Source organism: Sciurus vulgaris, assembly GCF_902686455.1.
Source record: "Sciurus vulgaris genome assembly, chromosome: 9".
Taxonomy (NCBI): Eukaryota; Metazoa; Chordata; class Mammalia; order Rodentia; family Sciuridae; genus Sciurus; species Sciurus vulgaris.
Genome location: NC_136469.1, coordinates 134,975,320 through 134,994,589, shown reverse-complemented (window position 1 = coordinate 134,994,589; position 19,270 = coordinate 134,975,320). Strand labels below are relative to the sequence as shown.

Here is a 19,270-nt window from a genome sequence, read left to right as displayed (position 1 = left end):
TCGCACTCTCCCCAGTCTTTCTGCAGCGTCAGTAAAGTGCGGACCACCCGTTGCTGGAGTGCTACAGGTTTACTTTTTTGGGGATACAACCCAGTGTCGGGTATGATGCTGAGGTGGACACAGGGTTAGACCAGAGGTTGCCCGTGGAGACCGGACCATTGAGTTTGCATCTGACTCTCCACAGGGCTCTAGGTGACTCAGCAGTAAGATGGTCACCTCCATCCTCTAGTTCCCAGAACGTTGCTTGGTGCAGAGGGGAACTCAAGTAGTGTATTTTGTATATATGATTCTCTGTAGGATTTGTCTCTTGTTTTGATCGCCACCATCCTACCAGGTTGCACCTGGTTTATTCCAGTATCACTTCCTTGGCTCCCCAACTTTCTGGTTCTCCTATTTCAAAGGTGCCCTGTGTTCTTTCATCACCTCATTGATCTTCAGCACCATTTTGATGACTTTCGTTGACTTACTGAACTTCAGTACTTTTCAGAAATCATAGTTTTCCATTGCCTAGAATTTCTTCATCCTGAGATTTAAAAATTCACAAGGAGTTCTAACAATGAAAAGAACTCAGGTATGTAATAAGCTTCTTGCAAAACATTCAGAAAGATATCATTTTTAATTAAGTGTGGTGATCGTTCATGTTTCCAGTTTTCTTTCACCCAGCTGCATGGTATTTGGGGGTTTCTACCCCTTTGATCTTGGGTGTAGACACTGGGTTTGCATTGGCCAAAGAATTGGAGATGAGCATGTCACTGGTGGCGGTTTCAAAAGCCATGCCTGACTTCCCACACGCCTTCTTTCTGTGACCAGAGCACTCCATCAGGTGGCGAGAACCCACAGAGGAATCCCTCTTACTGGGTCTGATCTGAGACAAGCCGATAGGAGGCACGGGTGTTCCCATTACAGACCAGGAACCATTACTACTCCACATTGCAGAGGAGGCAAGAGGGATGAGAGAGGCTTAGTCACTTCTCAGGCAGCTCAGCCACTTAGGAGTAGACTCAGGATCTTCCACACTCCAATAGGAGATCTCATGACCAACGAGCCCCTCGTGGCCCTTCCAGGAAGACACACCAGCAGAGTGAAAGACCCAAGAGTTTGTCAGATCTGGTTCAAATACCAGATTTGCTACATACCAAAAAGTCCCAGATGGCAACAGATGACAATGAAATCTATCTCACAAGCAAATGGGAAGGCTGTGAGCTGGGGTGGAAAATCCTGGCAGACATGCAGCAGGGACTTGGTCAGGTGATCTCCTTTCTTTCCAGGCTCTGGCTCTCTGGCTCTCCTCTTTGTCCCCTGGGTTGGCCACACCCATTCAGACCTCTGAGCTCTTGTTCATGCCTGGCCATATCTACAAATAGGAAATGACCACAGGAACTGGCTTTCCTGGTCACCTCCACGAACCAGATATTGCATTCATTGCTTTGTAATTTCTCTAGTTATCAGAAGGACCCTAGGTCAGAGGGTGTATGCCGCTGAAGAACACAGACTCCATAATTTAATTGGCAATAGTGAATGATGAATGATTCCTTACTGATAACTAAATATTTATGGGCCAGGCATTGTGCTAGGAATTCAGAGAGGTGACTAAAGCATATATGTTCCCCGGCTTGCTTCAGGAAATTCATGGCCTAGATGATGTCAGGTATTCAATGATCATTCTACCAACCCTCTTCCTCTTGATGGTGCAATCTGCTTTCACTGATGTCCTCCGTGTATGAGAACCACCATCATTGTCCCTGTTACCTCTGATTCAGTGCTTTCTCTGGGTCATCAGGCAATTCTGCACATACTGCCTCGTTTACCCCATAGAGGGTTCTGAAGAAGGGTGCTGTTGCTCACTGACGGTCTCCAAGTACCTGGAGCGGTATGCAGCACACGACAGGGAGTATTAAATTTTAATAGGATGCATTCCCATTTTACAGATGGGGTTTGTGGAGGTTTGCCCAGACCAGAGGGAAGTGTGAAACTGAGACCCAAGGAGTGAGAATATTTCCCCCCTCCATGTTACTTCTCAAGTAGGGCTTTTGGCCCTCGCTCTCTTCCCCATATTTTTATATTTCCTGTTTGGTTTTCCAGCAGCTTCTCTGTCACTTGCCACACATTGACTTCCCTCTTGATGCAGCCAACGGCTGGTCCACAGCATTCCCATTGCCAGGTAGGAGGGAGGAATGACGGAGACCACTGTCCCGAGAGACCTTGGTGGAGCAGGACAGGAACCCCTCCCCCACCTCTTTTTGCAAGTGGCTGAGCCTGTAGTTGCTCTGGGAGAGAAATTCAACTGAAAACCAAAGGAAAACACCTTGAGAAAGAACCTGACTCTCCCTCCCGCGAAGATGAAAAGCCAGACGGCACGACCATAGTAACTCTTAAGCCAATTAAATGAGCTAATAAAAATCGGTGCTATTAAAATGTCCAATTAACCCAAACACAAAGATTGTTGGTTTCCAACCGCTCTGATTCTAATCCAACCACAGCGGCCTTCATCCAGCCTGATGTGGTCGGAGATTTTGCTTTCGGGTATGTGTCTGTAAAGCAGATCTTGATTTTCTTACCACAGGCCATTATCTTCCTAGAGATGTCTGTGGCTCTGTTGGATGCATTCATATTTTCAACTTGGCTATCTTGTGCAGGTTGCAAAATTTTTGCCAAAGATGTTTCTCTTCTGTCTGAGATTTCTTTTTATTGGTGCATTATGATTATACATAATAGTGGGATTCATTGTGACATATCCGTACATGCACGTAACATAATTTGATCAGTTTCTTTCCCCAGTCCCTCCCCCTCTCCCTCTTCCTGATCCCCTTCTCTTTCTCCACTGGTCTCCCTTCCATTTTCACGTGGAATGAACATTCACCCCACCACTCACTCATTCATCCACTCAGTAAGCATCGATTGAGCATGCCTGTGCGGCAGGCGATCTGCTCTGCACTCCCTTGTCTGATCCCCTTCTCTGAGTCCTCCTTCTTCCCGGAACATCTCATCTACCCTCATGGTTTTAACTAGAATTTGCCTATTGATGGCTTTAATGTCGAACTCTCCAGAGACCACCCAGTATTTGGACCCAAATTTGAATGTCTGTTTGCCATGTATGGTTTGATGTCCCATAAATAAGCTTAGACTCAACTTGTCCCATAAAAAGTCATTGGGTCACCTGTCTTTAAACCTGTTTGTTGCTCTTTTTGTACATATTTTTACGTCTCATTTACTGGCACAAAAATTTAGTTGGTCATCCAAATATGAATCTTAGCTTTTATCCTCCTGAAGCCCTGTCAATTTCTTTCTTTCTAAAAATCAAATCTTAATCTCCTTTCCTCCTTTCTGACTATGCCCTCTTTCAACTCTTTCTCATCTCTCACCTGGATAGGTTCCCTCTCCTCTCTTCTACACCTGTCCCAGCTCCTTAGTGTCCCTTACCTTGGCCTTTCACTTTCCTGGCTCATCCCTTACCACCCACAGCTCGGACCACAGAATTGCTGCCAGAAAAGTCTCTATTAAACCTGTATCTGACCACGTCGCCTTCTTACCTAAAACCCTCAACAGAACCCTTTCACTGAGGGGATCCCATGTCAACTCCTTAATCTAGACGTGCTGGGTATTCTCCATCTGTCTTTCTGGATTCACTTGCCATTTCTTGACCCTGTGGGACCTGGGAGGCTGATTGTGGACTGGCTCAGCTGGGCTCCGTGCATTCTGGTTGGGTGTGGCCGCTGGGAGGCACCAGAAGGATATTAGAGACAGGAAGAGAAAGTAGCTGGCATATTTATACCCTGGTCTCCTCCTCCACCCAGCCTCCTGTTCCTCTATAGAGGCCCCAGCTCCGGCCATGTGGTGGTGATGGGTGGATAGTGCTAAAACATGGTCACTGTTCTCTGCTGGTCTCACCTTTGTTTCTTTAGGCCTGAAGGTGGTGGCAGCTCCTTGGCCCTTAGCAGCTGGCCTGGGGTTTCTCTTCATTGTCCCTTGCAGTTCCCCCACGTGCTGCCCACGTGGGGGTGTCTGCAAGAGTTGTGCTTTTCTTCATCTCCAAGTCTTTGTCCAGGCTAGCCCTCTGTCTGTTGTGGCCTTCTCCTTGCTTTTTACTCTGTTTGTTGTTGTTTGTTTGTTTTTACTACTGAGGTTTGAACCCAGGAGCCCTTTACCACTGAGTGGCATCCCCAGCCCTTTCTACTTTTCATTCTGAGACACGGTCTCACTAAGTTGCCCAAGCTGGCCTGGTCTTGCCATCCTCCTGCCTCAGCCTCCCAAGTCACTGGGATTACAGGGGGCGCCGCTGTGCCCAGCTGCTCCACACACTATGTGAGATCCCTCGAGGCTGCAGCCTTTCCCAGGAGACCTCTGTCTCCCTCAAGCTGGGTTTGGCATTCTGGGCACTGTGCCTGCTGCATTCTTATCCAACCCCTCCTGCATCTGGGCATTTGGGAGCACAGAATTTAATAGCAGACTCCTCGGGTTCAAGCCCTGAGCCTGCTTTCATTTCTCCTCTGAAAACCGAAAGTCCCTGCCACAATGGACTGCAGAACTTCATAAGTGAGCAGGTACCACAGCTGGGCACGTCGAAACGCTTGACCGCCGCGAGCTTACTGTGTGTCCACCTTCCTCTTGACAATGGTTACTATGGAGAAAGGGATGTTTCTTATGGGATTTTCAGATTTTCATCCTTCAAATGCAGTCTAGTACCTGGCATGTCGTAGATGCTCATGAGAAGGTAATGAAAGAAAGAAGGAAGAAAAGATGGGAGGAAGAAACAAAGCAGTGAAGGAAGGAGGGAGGGAAAGAGAGATGGAGGAAGGAGAGGCCTCATGCTAGAGGGACTCACAGGGGCTATATAAGTCAGAAAGGGTGCAGGGAAGGGGGGAGCGTGCTGGGGGAGCTCTAGGAAGCCGTCTTACAGTCAGCCTTGCGCATTCCATTCCTGCTGTCCCGGCAGGAATGGAGCACACACACTGCACAGGGCCTGGAGAGGCACAGGGTCCTCTGGAAAGAAGGGTAGTGGCATCTGGCAGAAGCGTGAAGGTCATGGGCAGAGGGAGACTGGCCAGAGGGTGGAAGCAGGGAGTGGGCTGGTGAGAGGCCCTCCCACTGCCACATCCTGCTCCCAAGCCTGTGACTCCCCCGCCCAGCATCAGCCTTGCCTCACTGACGTCACCCGTCTCCCGCTGACCATCGCCAGTGTGACCATTAGGAGAAAGAACTGTGGACCCAGGCAGACCTGGGTTCTGTCTGACCTCAACCATTTTTTAAGGTTATTTGACCTGCTCATCTTTCTCCACCTGTAAAATGGGTACCGGTCCCACCCCTCCTGATGAGGATGCTAGGAGATGCGGCATTTCGCGCCCCTCCAATGCTGTCTGCTCCAAGTGGAGTGATTCTTACCTCCTCGTGTGCCAGCTGCCATGGCGGCTGGCCCAGTAGGCCCCTCCAGACGCCCCTGCTGAATCCGAACAAGTCCGGTCACTCTCAGAGGCCCTAGAAGTCCCTGGCAGCCTCTGTAATGTAAAGGGCCTTGGGGAGCTTTTCATCAGAAGCTGCCAAGACTGCTTACATTTCTTTTTATCTCTTGGAGTGAAGAAAATTATACTTAATCTCTGTGAACAGATATGCACACAATATCCCCAAAGAATGGCGAGGGATCCTTTGCTTCCTGCTCTGGGTTTGTTTTGTGCAGTCAGCAGCATTAAGGACTGATGGGAAAGCCCGCAGGGCCGTGCTCTGCCTCCCGACACCTCCTCTTTTGACTCTGCATTAAAAGTTGCATGGTGAATCTGGAGGGCAGCCTGCCTGGAGCTGCCTAGGAAAGCAGCGAGCTCCTCAGGAAGAACCAACGTCATCCTCGCTTCTCTGATTTAGTATCGAGGGAGCAGAGAATCATGGGGTCACAGGCCGATTCCAAGTACACACTGCCAATTTCAACTCTTGCTGGTCTTTTAAAAATTCACTGTTATGATTGATAAAAGAATACCAGTTTGAACCATATGGTGTGCTGGTCAGAAACGATAGAACATTGGAGACTTCATATGATTAGCTTATTCAAAGTCCAGGCAGCAATTTAAAAAGTACTAAGGGTACTAAGGGTACAGAGGTTTCCTATTCTTTTCAGTCTTCTGTCTTCTCTTCCCAAAGGCAATTGCTGTTGCCTGTGATTTGAGAAACGGTTACCATCTAAGATACACTTCACGTTCGTATTTCTTAAAACATATGGGAAGTGTGATATGCACATTACTTGCTTAACTGCAGCTCCCTCCTGCTTTTCAGTCATTACCTGTGGATGTGTGAGCCGCTTCCACTCTTTTGATATTGTAAACAATGCCACAATGAACATCTTCACACACACATACACACACACACACACACACACACGCACACGCACACATACCTTAGTTATATATGGCATAAATCTTTGGAAGGGATTGTGATTTTAAATTTTGAGAACCGTGGGCAGATTCTCCTAAGTGGTCTGTCCTAATTTGCACGCTCTAACAGCATGTTTTCTCTCCCTGGTCTCTACTTGTACCACCCTCATGACTCGCAGATCCATTTTGGTTGGTAGTCGCTCACATCAATCCACAAGGCTGGGCTAAGGCTGCAGTGCGGGGAGTGTGGTCCTTGGCCCGTTGCCTCTCAGGCCCACTCTCCCTGCTGCTTTGTACCGGGGGTTGAGGGGATTGAGCAGACTCCTTGCCAGGCCTCTTTGTCTACTGGCTTCTGGCTAGTTTTGTTTCATTTTCGTGGTGCAGGGGATTGAGCCATTGAATCAAGGGGTGCTCTACCACTGAGCTACACCCCCAGCCCTTCCCGTTTTTTAAAATTTGAGATGGGATCTCACACAATTGCCCAGGTTGGCCTTTACCTTACTGTCCTCCCACCTCAGCCTCCAGAGTCACTGGGGTTACAGGTCTGTACCTCTGGGCCTGCTGCTTCCCGTTAGGTTTGGCCCATGGGGGCAGAGGGAGGGGAGAAGCCAAGATGTGGCTTGTCTGCTTCTAGTGGGGCATTTCCAGCAGCCACTGTGACTCTGCCCCTCAGGTGCTTCCTCCCTCCTGGGTGCCTGTCCCTGCCAGGGCTCACAGGGGTGGCCAGGGGCCAGCTACCCCTATCCCTCCCCTTGCCTCCCATCCCTCGAGTGTGGCTCTGGGCTGTAGGATTGCTGCCCTGGGCCTTGTCACCTTTTAGCTTTTCTGTTTTCTTCCTAACTTTGTTTTCTGTTTTGCAGTTCTGGAGCTAGACAAACGCTCCTCCCCGGGCTACGCCCCCACCCCTGGTTGCCTGTTTCCATCGCCCCGTTCAGCTTTCTGCTCCAGCTTTGTCCGATTCCCTGCCTTAACTGGACCCTGAACTGATGAACCTTGAGCAACCGTGAGTGAGGAGAGAGGGCCCCGTTCTTATACCAGTGGGGGGAATGGAAACTCTTGCAAAACCTCCTGGCAGGGAGCATGGCACTGTGTGCCGAGAGCTTCAAACGTAAGCGTGCTCTTGCCTTATCTGAGAGGGAGGCAGGTGTTGAAATATTTATGAATGAAATGATCTGATGTCTGGGGGTTGCTTCAGCACAACCTGGCGGGTGGGGTAAGTGGGAAGTTGTATAGATGCCAGGAGATTGGACACGAGGTGTTGTTAGAGCTGGGGGCGGATTCTTAGCATTCATCACATTCGCCTCTTTACTTAGGAATGTTTGGATTTTTCAATACTAAACATGTTTTCCATAAGCAAATTCTTGGGCATTGGAGTCGATCTTCTAGTCATTTATCCTAAAGAAGAAAAAAAATCCCTGATTGCTAAACAAAACAAAACTGTTTTCTTTCAGAATTGCTTTCTCTCCCCCCTGCCCAGGTTTTTAAAACAGCTTTTATTTTTTTTAAAGTTAATATGTGCATTATAAGAAAAATGAAAACACAAGCAAAGACCAAAGTCATCCAGTCACAAGTCGCTTAGCTGGATGTGTCCCTCCAGGTTGTGCGTGTACAGACACAACATCCCACTTTGTGTGATTGAGATCGTAGAGCGTATCACACTTTTCCATCACGAATAGTCACCAATTCAGAATCCCAAAGCTACATGAGTATTTTTGGTAACCAAGAATACACTACACCAACTCAATCTGTGATCTTTTCTGGGGACAAACATTTCACAGAAGACAGAAAAGACAATAGGCCTCTGGATAGACATATCGGCAGAGTCACAACTAAAATAATGCGCTCCCTTAATGCTCAATTTAATATGAGACAAAGCAGCAGAATACACCAAGCTTGTTTTTAACGGCATTATTCATAACAAACAATTGGCCAGGATATCATCTTCCAGCAGTGGGAAAGCCTTTCGTAGTTGAGGCTATATCCATACACTGAAAACAATCAGACTTCAAGAGATGTTGTAGAAGCAAGATAAAGGATGCTTGTCGTGTTTCTTTGGTCTGTTTGGTTGTGGTATTTTAAGTGAAAAATGTTACAAAAGTCTGTGATTTCTAATCTGATTACAGAGTTTTTATCTGAGTGGTACACACTGGGGTCTGACCAGTGCTGTCTTTCGGTGGATGGGGTTATGCTCTGTCTTCCTTCCACTAGCTTGTACTTTCTGGTTGGTTTTTAACTCTGTGCTGTACCTATGAGAAATCTAAACAATAAATCTCGTGTCCTTTCCCTGTCCCTTTCTGCCTTCTTTTAATGTATGTTTTTTAAATTAACACCTGCCTGGTTGCAGGTGAGCATGGACAGATAGAGGGTCCCACCTTAGCTGCTTTTTAGCAAATGTCAATTATCATTTGAATTTTGCCAGGTGGGGCAAAGGAAAAAATGTCCCCAGGATGGGACAGAGGGAAGGAAGGGAAGTGTCAAGGGAGATGGGTGGTCACAAAGCCTTCCACACTTTTCTGATGCCATGATTAGCCACGCCCAGTCATTCAGAGTGTGGACAGAGGGACACATAGCCTCGCAAGGACCCCTCCCACCCCCCTAGGTGTCCTGCCTTTGTCACCTCCTGAATATTCTCTGTCCACTGGAGTCTGCCTTGGTTTTGCCTTTGCATCTGACTCTTGACGCCTGCTTGTGACCGTGGAGTGATGTTCCTTCTCAGCACCCGCCTTCCCAGCTGGACACACATTTTGATCTTGGTGGTCTGATAACAAGGATAAGTGACTACACACGGTGCTCGGGGCTGGAAATGTCATCAGGAGCTCCAGAAACACTGTCTCGCTGATGGTTCCTGGTGCTCTCTGTGGGGATAACGTCCCCCCAGCACGTGACAAGAAGGCTTCGAGAATTAGGGAGATGAGATGATGCCCAGGGGCTCCCAGCACACAGGCAGAGGGGGTTTCAGAACTTGCCCCTGCTCTTTCCCTCGCACTGTGTCCCTTCTCCAGCAGGCACCCCATGAAGGATTGAGAGCCCTGGCCCTGGGGACAGACTGCCAACTGAGGTTCCAGCCTCTGACTCCTATCCTGACAGGGGTCAAAGCTTCCTGGTCCTTATCTGCAGGGCAAGCTTGATGGCAGGGTGGCTTGGGATGCAATGGGAGGCTGCAGGGGAAGCCCTGGAACAACTCCCTGCGGTGGAGCTCAGCGAGGCTGCCACATAGTCACCGGTGCTTAAAGTCACTGAGCCGTCCACCCTGTGGTACGCTATGACTGCTCTGGGGTGTGGTGTGGGCACTGACATTTTCTAAAGCTCCCCAGATGATTCTAACTTGCAGCCAGGGTTGGGCACCACTGCCTCTTGCATGCAGGAAGCCCCTAATAAAGGCTGGCTATGTCCATGTTGTCTTCTGCATCCTTCACGTCTCCTGCTCTGGAAAGATGAGCATCCCTCCCCATCCTCAGCACTGCCTGGTCTCCCAAGTTCAAGGGTTTGGGCCTCCAGCTTTTCCAGCCACATTGATGCATCTGAGTCCTGGGACACCTGTTCTGGCCAAACCCCAGCCTGCCCTGGGGCTATAGGTACTTGGCCTGGTGCAACCCCGTGCCAGTTCAGGAAAGATGATTCCAGAGCCCTGTGTTAGTAGAAGTGTGTACAGAAGGAGGTGGCACCTTCTCACTTGGGGGGAGGGGTTATGTTCTCTGGGGACCCTCCGGTGGGTGGAACATCCTCCCTCTTGGTTGATCCCAAAGAGGTTGTGGCTTAACTTTGGAAGCCAGTTCTGGAAGCAAGTGTCACCACGGAGTTGGTGTACAATGGTAACCAGGGCCTACAGGTAATGCCTATATTCGTAAAAATCTGTTTTAGTCAAAACTAACTTTAATGACCTTTCTTCACTCGAGTCCCAGATGAGCTCTTTGGTTTGCATTTAGAGTGTGCTGTTTGGTTGGTCCCCTCCAAAACTCAGATTGCAATTTAATTCCTATCATAAGATGTTAAGAGGAGGGACCGGGTGGAACATTTAAGAGGAGACTGGGGCTCTGTCTCCGTTATGGATTCATTTGCTCACATAATCAATGGGTGAGTGGGTTAAAGGTATCTCAGGAGTGGAGCTGTGGGAAGAGGCCATGTGGCTCTGCCTGGCCCCTCTCCCCGACTCTTGGTTCACGCAGGCCACTTCTTGCTTAAGGTTTAGCTCCGTGGTCGCTTCTGCAGAGAGCCCTTCTCGAACCTTCTCATGACTCCTCCCCTCTCCTCCAGGGACACCTGGTGCTCCTTTCTGATTACCCTGCAAGGCCTGCACCCCCTTCCCACTCTCGTGTTCCAGCTCCCAACCACTAGGAAGTGCAGTTGTGGTGCAGGGCACAGGCCCTGGCCACAGTGCTGGGACCGGACTTCCTTTCTGGCACTTACTGGTGACCTTGGACAAGTTCCTTAACTTCCTCAGGTTCAGCCTCTTTATGGTGGGGGAGGTTTGAGGATTAAATGAAGTAGTAGGTGTGCGTAGCAAGGTGTCTGGCCTGCGGGACTTGCTCGGTAAACACTGGCCTTTCTTGCCCATCGGAGTGTCTCCTGTCGCCAGCATCCCGCAGGCACTCAGTTGTCCTTGTTCAATGTAAAAGATGGAGACGGTTGGCAAGTCACCGGAGAAGTCCGCTTTATTACAAGATGAGGCTTACATATATACTCTTGGGGCTTCCGGGTTAAGGGAGAAAGTGACGTGTGGGTTTCTGATTGGTCCGGCTTGCCGCCGGTGGGAAAATAGGTGGCGGGAAGCCGAGACTTATGGGAAGAAGAAGCCGCTCAGGGGCCATCTTTGGTGTGGATCGGACTGCATATGGAACCTTACATTCCCCCCTCTTTGGTTTATGGGAATTCGGGACGTTGATTTTCAATCTGGCTGCTTCCTGCTGATCAGGGGCGTCGTCAAGGGGCCCGGGGCAGGGGGGTTGGTTGTGAGGGGAGAACAAAGCGTTGGCTATTATAATAAGCCATGTCAGATCAGAGTAATATATTACTTCGTCCCCCATAAAGTCCATAAAACTCCCTTGGAGCCATAAGTCCTCAATTTGGTCTAGGAATTCATTGTAGTCATTAGTCGGGTGGAGGAGCCATGCATCAGTGTCCAAGGTCCGTAGAAAGGATATTGGCCTTGGAAGAAGTTGGGGGAAGTCCATCATAGCAGGATGTCACCAGGCGTTGTTCCTGAGGAGAAGCTGGTTAAAGGCTTGGTTAGAAATTTTTTGTACTTGGTCTCTAACGAACCTTATGAGACAGGGGAGGAAGAAAATGATGCAAAGAACTCCAATAAGAGGACCTAATAGAGGGAGGCAACTACATAATTTTTCCCTGTGGTGGTCACTGCTCCCGGGGTTGAGGCCCCTTTGCAAGTTGCACAGGTTGTCCATATAGGGTTTTAATGAGTTCCAGTTTGTTGACAGGTGGACCAAATCCAGCTAGGGTCAGGGAAAAGAAGGGGAAAAAAGCAGAAAGGAAGTTATCATTCCTCCTGAATGGGTGAGAGGCGCGAGAGACGGAGTTTCAAAGGATTAGAGGGATCCACGGAACTGGTGTAGATGTTCGGCTTGCCCGTATTTATAGGGTCAGGATCCAGAGGAGTAGGGGGTGAGTCTCCTTGGTCAGCCGGGCAGGGTTTTAACCTGGAAATATGGATCCAAGGAGTGGTCTCGTTAGAAGGTAGGATGAGTTTAGCTGCGGTGGGGGTCAGGTGTGGTTGGTGGAGTATAATAGGCAAGATCCCCTGGGTTTAAGGAGGGAGGAGGGGAGGTTGCAAGAGGACGGGGAAGTAACCAGTCTTGATGTTTCCAAAGTTCAGCTCTAAGGTGAGAAAGGAGAGGAAGGCTGAGGGTATTTGGGATGTTTAGGGAGGTAGGAACGATTCCGGGGGGTACAGGAGATCTTCCATACATCACCTCAAAAGGGGACAAATTGGTTTCTTTGGAAGTAAGCGTACTTTAAAGAGTGCCAGAGGGAGAAGGCGAATCCAGTCTAAGTGGAGTTCTAGGGAAAGTTTGGTGAGAGTCTCCTTTATGGACCGATTTGCTCTTTCAACCTTACCTGAGGCCTGAGGACGATATGGGCAGTGTAGATGCCAGGGTAAGGCTAGAGATTGAGAGAGAGATTGGATTACTTGAGCTGTGAATTCTGGTCCATTGTCCGATTGAAGGGAGGTAGGCATCCCAAAGCGTGGGATGATGGAGGTAAGGAGGTGATTGGCGACAGTGGAGGCTCCTTTATTGGTAGTAGGAAATGCCTCAATCCAGCCACTAAAGGTATCTAGGAAAACTAGGAGGTACCGGTGTCGGCGAACAGGAGGCATGTGTGTGAAATCAACTTGCCAGTCTGCCGCCGGAATGGAACCGCAGGCTTGATGTGAGGGATATGGGTAAGGAACTGTAGTGGTGTTAGGGTTGGTTCTTTGGCATATAACACAGGTTTGAGAAAGTTGTTTTAGCATTTCTCTATCTTGGGATGTGAGAGGAAAGAAGGATTGTAAGAAACGAGACAGGCTTTGAGGACTGGAGTGAAACAGGTCATGCAGCATTTGAAAGAGAAGTTTCTTGTCCGGGATTGGACTGGGAGAGGACAAGTGAAGAATGGGGGGTGGGGTCTCAGATGACTCGCTAAATGCCGCGTTAGTTGGGACGCTTGTAATAGCTTGTGAATTAGGTCAGAATTGGTAATGGTGTTCCCACGAGTTGTCATAAATCCTCTCTCTTTCCATATTGCCGAATGGGAGAGGAGTGTGTGGAACACATATTTAGAGTCGGTGTATAAGTTTAGGGTTTTCCCTTCGGCCAGAATGCATGCTTGAGTTGCCGCGATAAGTTCAGCTTGCTGATTGGTGGTACCCGGAGGGAGAGGTTGGGCTTCTATAGTGGCTGTTAGGGAGACTATGGCATAACCAGCTTTGGGGGCTGTTGGACTTCTATATGAGGATCCATCCGTGAACCAATTGTGATCCGCATGGGGTAAGGGGCCCTCGACAATGGTAGAGGGAGAATGAGTTAAGGATTGTAATGTTTCTAGACAGTTGTGAAGTGGAGGCTCTGGGGTAGGGTGAACAGGAAGAAGAGTGGCTGGGTTGAGAGGAGAACAGGATTGAAAGGATATAGAAGGGTTTTCTAAAAAGGAAGTAATTAGGGCTAAAACTCGTGAGGGGGGTAAAGTATGCAGGGACTTGTAAGCTAGGAGATCCTTTAGATGGTGTGGAGAGCATATAGTTAAGGGGGCTCCAAAAGTAAGTTTAAAAGTTTACTGTGAGGTCAAGTTGTTTTGATAAATAGGCTACTGGGGCAAATGTGGGGCCCTGCATTTGTCCCAGTACCCCTAGGGCCTGTCCCTGATTTTCATGAACATAGAGAAGAAAGGACCTTGTTAAATCTGGTAAGTGTAACGCAGGGGCGGATAGGAGTTTGAGACGTAGGTTATTAGAAGGTGTTTTAGGAGAGGAGGGGAGTGGTTCATTTGGGTCTCCTTTAGAGAGATCGTAAAGGGGTTTGGCTAAAAGAGAAAAGTTAGGGATCCAAGCACGGAAATACCCTGCTAAGCCCAAAAAAGAGAGAATTTCAGCCTTGGTTTTAGGTACGGGCCAGGACGAAAGGGCTTGTTTCCTGTCAGTAATGGATTTATGTTGTGGTGTGAGTAAGAACCCTAGGTAAGTGACTTGGGAGGCTGAGATTTGAGCTTTAGAAGGTGTCACTTTGTATCCATGTTGGGCCAAAAAGTTAAGCAAGGCAGCCGTGTCCCGTTGAGAGATATCCCAAGAAGGGCTACAGAGAAGGAGATCATCAACATACTGCAAAAGTGTGGAAAGAGGACAAGTGGGGTAGAAATTTTTGAGGTCATGGGAGAGGGTCTGTCCAAATAGATGTGGGCTGTCCCTAAAACCCTGAGGAAGAACCGTCCAAGTGAGCTGTTCGGAGTGTCGTGTGTGGGGGTCGGTCCATGTGAAGGCAAAAAGGTCCTGTGAGGAAGGGTCTTGAGGTACGGAAAAGAAGGCATCCTTCAAGTCCAGAACTGAGAAGTGAGTGGAAGAAGCTGGGATGAGAGAGAGTAGAGTGTAGGGATTGGGAACAAGAGGGTGGATGGGTATGACAGCGGCATTTATGGAGCGGAGGTCCTGTACCAAAAGGTAGGAACCATTGGTTTTTTTATACCCAGAATGGGGGTGTTATAGGGGGACTGAGTGGGACGTAGATATCCTTTGTGAAGAAGGTCAGAAATAATGGGAGAAAGTCCGAGAAGGGTAGAGGTGGTTAAGGGATACTGAGGCTGATGAGTAAATTTGGTAGGGTCCCGTAATTGGATGGAGACTGGGGGGCACTGAGCTATGGAGGGATTGTCCGTGTCCCAAACTGAGGGGTTAACAGGGTGGGAGATACGTGGATGTGAGGAGGTAGGATCCTGCAATAGGGCCATAAAAAAGGAAGTAGAAGCATCGAAAAGTGGGAAGGAAATAGACGCCTTGAATTGGAAAGAATGTCCCGTCCCAACAAGGGAATTGGGCATTGAGGCATGACTAAAAAGGAGTGGATAAAATGTGAAGAGGAATTCTTAAGGCGACACAGAAGTGGGGGAGTTCTGAGTGGATATATGCGTTTCCCTCCTACCCCGACAATAGGAGTGGAACCAGGAGTGGTGGCACCATGGAACTCTGTCAAAAGTGAGAAGGTTGCTCTATATCTAATAAAAAGGTGACAGACCGGCCATCCACTACAAGGGTTACCCTAGGCTCGCGAGTGGTGATATTGAGGGTCGGGTGTGGCTCAGGGCTCCGTCAGTCCTCTTCAGCCAATCCCACTATCGGAGGACAAGAGGGGGGCATTCTAGCGATTGGCCCTTCACCCCTTCGGGAGAAGGGGCAATCGGAGCCCCAATGTCCTGTTTGTTTACATTTGGGACAGGGTTTATTGGGGGCCCGTGGCTGAGGACAGGAGTGTGACCAATGACCCTCTTTTCCACATTTAAAGCAAGCTCCAGGAGGGGCCCTTGTAGGGATCGGGAATTTCTGTGAATGGGGAACAGGATGAGGAGTCCCCCTGATCATTTGAGCAACCATTAGTAAATCAGTTTGCCTGGCCTTATGCCTTAGGCGTTCTTTTTCGTCATCTCGTCCATGGAAAACCTTAAAGGCCAGCGACAGAATCTCACTTTGAGGAGTTGCCGGTCCATGTTCCAATTTTTTTAATTTGGCCTTAATGTCGGGGTAGGACTGAGCTAGGAAACTGGTCATAAGGATATGACGGCCCTCATCTGTGTCCGGGTCCAGTGTGGTATATTGCCTGAGGGCCTGAGTAAGCCTCTCTAGGAACTCAGTGGGGGTTTCATCCTTTTTTTGGATAATTTCCTGGACCTTCTGAAAATTAACTACTTTGCGGGCTGCCTTCTTTAGGCCCACAACGAGACACGAGGCAAACCGATCTCGGGCTTGTATGCCTTGATTTGTATTGTAGTCCCATTGTGGATCGATTTCTGGGACCGCTTCAGGCCCTAGAGGGAAAGTAGGGTCTGTGCGATGTGTTTCATTCGCATGAGTTTGAGCTGCATCCCAAACTCGTCGCCGTTCCTCGGTCAGGAGGGTGTTGGCGAGGAGCATAAATATATCTTTAAAAGTTAAGCTGTAGGCTTGTAAAATCCATTGGAATTCCTTTATGTAAGTGGTAGGATCGGAGGAATAGGAGCCCAGTTTGCGCTCCATCTGAGATAAATCAGCCAGGGAGAAGGGGACGTGGACACGGACAATACCTTCAGCTCCAGCTACCTCCCTTAATGGGGCCACAAAAGTGGGAGGGGGCGGAGGGGGTCCATGGGAGCGCGTGAGCCGCGGGCTGAAGGAAATAGGTGGAGCGGTGGGTGTAGGAGCTATGGGCGCGGGAGCCAAGGCGGCGGGGGTGGGGAAAGAGGGGAGGAAGGTGGCTCCGGGAGTATAGGGTTGAGAGGAGGGGCCCTATAAGGGGGAGGCTCATCAGCCGGGTCAAAAGAATCAAGAGAGGAGGATGGGGGAGGGGAGGACGACATAAGGGATCTCCTTCCACTTGTTCAGGCGCTGGCAATAGTTGAAAAGGTCCCTTAAAAGATTTGGATCTAAAGAGCCTTCAGGGGGCCATTTGTTCTGGTTATCTAGAGGGTAATGGGGCCAATCCTGAGTGCAGAATTTTGTCAATAATTTGGGTTTGATGTCAGGCTTAAGGGAAAGAGGTCCTAAATTTTTGAGGAGACACTGGAGGGGCGTGTCTGCCACCGGGGAAGATGGGGAGGTCCCCATGGTTAGAGGGAAGAAGGGTGTAGGGAGCGGAAGACCTCGGGCGAGGAGGGAGCAGTCTGCGAGGTAAAGGGCGTCCCCAATGCCTCGAGAGAGACCCGGAGGGGGATCAATCTACAAGGTAAAGGGCGTCCCCAATGCCTTGAGAAGGATCCGGAGGTTCCGGAGACGGAACGGAAGGGAAAGCGCGATGGAGAGCGTCACCTCGATCGCTATTCCCAAAGGGGTAAGGAACCCGGATGGCCACGAGGTTACCAGTACTGGATTTAGGCAGTTGGAGAGGAAAGGTGACTGGGGTTCCCCGGGGATAGATTAAGCTCCTCACTCCTCATAAAGTGTCTTCTATTGGCCTCTTTTGTGTTCTGACGGAAGGGCACAGGGGTCCACTGTGACCATGAAGGTCGTGGTGGGAGGTTGTCCCCCCTTAACTCAGCGTCGGGAGGCTACCGGACGGTCACGGCTAGTACTCCCGCGTATAGCTGAGGTAAGGTGTGCTCTTCCAGGGGGAAACTTACGAATTTTCGAAGCCGGTGTTGACTGTCGAGAGCCAGCGCCGGAGCAAGAGGACGAGGGTGGCCTGCCAACAGAGGAACGGAGTGTCGTTGAAGGCTAACTCCGTCCCGGGTTTCGGCACCAATAAAAGATGGAGACGGTTGGTAAGTCACCGGAGAAGTCCGCTTTATTACAAGATGAGGCTTACATATATACTCTTGGGGGCTTCCGGGTTAAGGGAGAAAGTGACGTGTGGGTTTCTGATTGGTCCGGCTTGCCGCCGGTGGGAAAATAGGTGGCGGGAAGCCGAGACTTATGGGAAGAAGAAGCCGCTCAGGGGCCATCTTTGGTGTGGATCGGACTGCATATGGAACCTTACACAATGAATGAAGCCAAGTCTCAGAGATGTTTGGGAACATGCCCAGGGTCACACAGCTAGTATGTGCCAGATCCAGGATCCAATCCACACCTCTGGGGCTGGGGCCCCTGTTCTCGCCCCATGCCACCTGCCCATCACCTCTCAGCTGCTCTGTGCCTGCTTTCATAACTTACCTGGAGAAAATACTGAGTTTGGTGGAAGCTCTGAGCCACCTAGGCAGAGCTGGCCCCTTCTCGGAAGCGAGCCAGAGCCTTTGTTTCCTGCTCCCAAAGAAGAGTCCCACTCAGCCCTGGGCCCCTCTCATTCAAGGCCAGTGTTCCTGCTCTGTGACCCTCACTCTCTCCTGGCGCTTTGCTGGCTCGGACGCTTTCATGACCTTGGCAAATTCCTTTGATTCTTATCTTTTCAAAACATCTTCCTAAAATCGAAACCATCTTACTAATTGGATCAGTAGGACAGGAACAATGAAGAGAGGGTCCAAATAACCAAATGCGTGGAAGTTAGAAGGGTAAAGACCTTGTTATCTGTCATGGGCCTACAGACAGGCAGCTCGGTGCCCTTTGCAGAGCCTGACATCGAAGAATAATAACGACTAACATATTTTATGTATTCCAAGCCGAGAGTTCTGTATAAGGGAGAATTTTTCAAATGCTACTTTCCTGATAAGGAAATGGGTACTGATTAAAGGTAAGCCCTGTAACCTCATCCACACTGCTAGAGTAGACATTGCTGTCTACACTGAAACAATTTGCTCATGTTAATTTTGTTTGTTTGTTTTTAAGGAGTTGAATAGGTACTGAGATCCAGGCATTGTAGAAAATGCTAGAGAATCATGAGTGAAGAAGCAGAGCCTCTGCTGTCAGGGACTTTATATTCCAGCAGGAGACAGACAGTAAATAAACACGCAAGGGAACAGATAAATGCAGCACATGTCCAGTGATGGCAAGTGGGATGGACGAAAATAAAGTGGGGAGGGGGCTAAAGTTCCTGCTGAGCAAAGATTGGGAAAGAATAAAAGGGGACTCCTCTTGTGCAGGGAAGAACAAGTGCAAAGGGCCTGTGGTGGGAGGGTACTGGGTGAGCTTCGGGAACAAGAAACAGAGTAACCAAGAGGCTACGGCATGGGAGTTCATGTCAGAAAGTGGCCAAGGACACAGGGTCACATAGCTTCAGAAGGCCTTGCGAGAATGCTTTAGCTTTTACACTGCCTGAGCTGATGAACCATGGAAGGGTTTCTAGCACAGAGGGAAGGTGATCCAAGTGGAAGGGATTTCTCCGGCCACTGTGCTAGATAGAACAGACTGCCAGAGGCAAGGACAGAGGCAGGGAGGCCGATCGGGATGCTATTGCAACAATCCAGTAGGAAAGGCTGGGGCTGGTCGGGCGTGGTGGTAAAAAGCCTACCTCCTGTCCTGGAACATTGTTTGCAGGTGGAGATGGCCAGCCATGCGGATGAACTGGATAGAAGTCATGAGGGGTCAAACGTGCCCCATGAAGGATGGTAACTGAGCAACTGGAAAGATGTGGCCGTGAACTGAGTTGGGAAGAAACATGGGAGGAGCAGGGACCTGGGGAGTGATCAGAAGTGGGTATGGCACAGGCAATGTCTAGGATGCTGGGTGGGCAGCTGGTCAGGAGAGAGGTTGGCTGGGCATGTAAGGTGGGAGTCACCAGTGTGCAGCCATGACCCCAGGAGAGACGACCAGGGAGCCCAGAGTACTCAGGCTGTCGAGGGGCAGGGGAGGAGGAGGACGCTGCCCTGGA

General features: G+C 49.6%; 1 long non-coding RNA gene across 1 annotated transcript in view; it reads left to right on the top strand.

Moving 5' to 3' along the window:
- The first annotated feature begins 6,661 nt into the window (after positions 1 to 6,661).
- LOC306669766 overlaps positions 6,662 to 19,270 on the top strand; it is a 34,330-nt gene continuing 21,721 nt past the window's right edge. Inside the window, exons 1-2 of the long non-coding RNA XR_013766222.1 lie at positions 6,662 to 6,898; positions 7,217 to 7,464. This is a non-coding gene — a long non-coding RNA (uncharacterized lncRNA). The remainder of the gene's footprint in view (positions 6,899 to 7,216; positions 7,465 to 19,270) is intronic.